Genomic DNA, 2,829 nt, shown 5'->3' on the forward strand with positions numbered 1-2,829 from the left:
CCGGAGAACTTCTGGAGGAGATCCAGAAGTCAGATCCCCCAAGAACCACCATCCTAAAGTTTACAAAGGTCTTTGAGCGTTTTAAGTGGTTTTGAAGACAGTCTGTTTACACTACATGGTACATGTTTGCAGCAAAAGCGTTTCTACAATTGTACTTTTTGTCAGTACAAAAGTTTTAACAACTTACATGTTAAGAGCAAGAAAGCTCTTGTAGCAGTTTTAGAAATGTTAGATCAGCACTTTTGTTACTGGCCAATTTTTGAAAATTAAGAATTCAAATGTGCTACAAATTTGGAGTCCCGTCTGATTTTTTTCCTTTTTTTTTTGTTTTGTTGTTGTAGTTACAGCTGCTTCTCTCTGTTAACATGACATCAGATATCACAGGCTGTCCAGATTGTTTTAGCTGCAAGCTTGATAGCAGGCCTGCAAAATGATCAACACAAACATTAGAGATAAATTAATGACATCTTTATTATGGTGTCTTTATGTCATTTTATGGAAATGACTACAAATTTCTGTCATTTTATATACACTTCTTTGGTATTATTTGGAAAGATGCTAAAATTACATTAAATTTCAATATTTAGAAATGTCAAATTGCCTTTAAAAGGCATAATAATACTGTAATCTCATATTTTAAGGGTAAATCTTTAAATTTCTACAACTATTACATTGTTCTAAATAAAAATGGTGATATGCCTGTAAAAAAGAACACAGAACAATAAAAACTTGGTATTAACCTACAGGGATTTTATTGTTTGTTTTTTTGAAAAGCAAAAACCTGTAAGAATACAGGATACTTAGTAAAATAACATTATTTAAACTGCACTTTCTGTGAAATATTTTTAATTATGTTTACAGTAATGTACTGTAGATTATTTTTGTGTCCATATAAATACTACTAATTACCTCTTAAAAATAAAAATGAATCCCTTCAATCACACAAGCCTAATGACTACAAATTTCTGTCATTTTATACACATTATTTCAGTGTAATTATTAGGAAGGATCTGTAAAATTACATCACATGTTGAGTAAAAATGAAAGTTCTAAACTAAAAAATACATTAAATTGCCTTTAAAAAACAATAATAATGTAATCTAATATAATGGCTGTTCTGACTCCTGTCAGTGACTGAAAAAGTTAAGTTCCCCCTGCTGGTGATTTTCAGTTACTGCGCCTTTAAGGATCAGGCACATTAAGTGTGCATGCATAAGCTGCAAGTGCTCCACCACAGAGAGTTGGTTGTCGGAGTCTTGGAGTGGAACCAACAGTGAGTAGAGATGATTGTTTGGTTGTTTGTGGCACGGTGATCTGGAGGATGGCATTTGAGGTGTTTTTGTGTCACGGAAACCGTGCTAGCTATGCTAATGCTAATCGCGACGCAAGAGGCTAGTTGTTGTTAAACCTTGTTAATGTTATATGCTATGTTTATGTGTGAACCATATGACTGTTTACTGTGTTTACACTGTTACTTACCTGTGGAAGCATACTGGAAAGAAAGATGTTTACCTTATTTAAATGTGTGATGTACGTACCTGTTTTCTAACCTGGGAAAGAAGAAAATGTGACCAGTGGTGTTGCATATAGTTAGTTTCAAATTGTAACATTGTGTGAATGTCATTGTGTTGCAGTTTTACAAAAAAGTACTGAGAAGATTCAGTAAAGCAGCTTCATTCAGATCTACTGGGTCTCTCAAGTTTGTTCGCTATCTGTCAGCCAGGACAGAATAATTACAACATTTGTTGTAATTTTAAGGGTTACTCTTTAAATTACAGAAAATATCTGTTAATCCACAGTTATTACATTGTCTTTTGGAAAACGGTGACAAAGCTGTAGAAAAATACAGAAAATTGGATGTAAAATTACAGTTAAATATGTAGAAACTCAATGAATTGTACATGAAAAAAAAACATAATATGGCTGTAATCCTAAATTATGGTTAATTGGTGGTAATTTTAGGAGTAAAACCAAAAATTACAGAAAAAAAATTGTAAATCCATTGACCTTTCTTTGCATGATCTGAAAACGGGAAAAATCTGTTTAAAAATTTTTTAAAAAATTGTGTTTTTTCTGTAAAACTGCATTTTTTTTTTACAGTGTAGTGAGGATTAAGGTGCATAGATGATGGATAGATGGACATTAGTAATTCATTTTACACATAATTTGATATTATTTTTGGCCAGAAACTAATCAACAAAAAGTCTGAGGAGCCAAAAGAGCCAGAATGCCCTGCACTATTCCAGACAGTTAAAAGTAGTTTCCAAGGAAAATCCCATTGAAGACGTGTGGTTGAGTTCATGTGCAGTCAGTGTGCTGTGAGACAGGCCTGCATACATATAGGTCTGTGCAGACCAGCAGCAGCAGCAGTGAGTCTCTGGTGACAGTCATGTGATTTCCAGGAATCAGAGGAGGAGCTCTGAGTAACTCCGCAACAGAAGGAGGAAATGAACCCGTTCAGACTCCATTTTAGTGTCGACAGAGGAAGAAAACAAGGTGAGTGTTGGTCCAACATTCTTCTTCTTCTGCTGTCAGAAAACAACGATGAACCTTTGAACCTTATTTCTGTTCTGTTCTGGGGGTTCTTACATCACAGTAGAGTCTTCAGACTGACTGCCGAAGCAGCTTTTGATCCCCTGAAGTAATCTTTACTGAAACCGTTTCACTTTCTCTCTTCCATTTTAAACGTGGCAGATATGTAAAGATATCAGTAGCTGAAGGGCTGTTGGTGCAGCAGAGAACCAGGACAGGAGAAGGAAACACTGTCGGGGTGTTTGAGCAGCAACAGGAACTTGTGTGTTACGGATACTTTTTTATGAGCTCACAGTC

At 35.0% G+C, this 2,829-nt stretch overlaps 1 long non-coding RNA gene across 1 annotated transcript; it reads left to right on the forward strand.

Annotated features, from left to right (window-relative positions):
- Positions 1 to 1,088: 1,088 nt before the first annotated feature.
- LOC103374347 (uncharacterized) lies at positions 1,089 to 2,823 on the forward strand. The gene is made up of 3 exons (XR_521119.1): positions 1,089 to 1,273; positions 2,403 to 2,496; positions 2,695 to 2,823. It is a non-coding gene; the product is annotated as an uncharacterized LOC103374347 (long non-coding RNA).
- Positions 2,824 to 2,829: the final 6 nt, after the last annotated feature.

Source organism: Stegastes partitus, unplaced genomic scaffold, assembly GCF_000690725.1.
Source record: "Stegastes partitus isolate 25-593 unplaced genomic scaffold, Stegastes_partitus-1.0.2 Scaffold2216, whole genome shotgun sequence".
In the NCBI taxonomy this organism is placed as follows: domain Eukaryota; kingdom Metazoa; phylum Chordata; class Actinopteri; family Pomacentridae; genus Stegastes; species Stegastes partitus.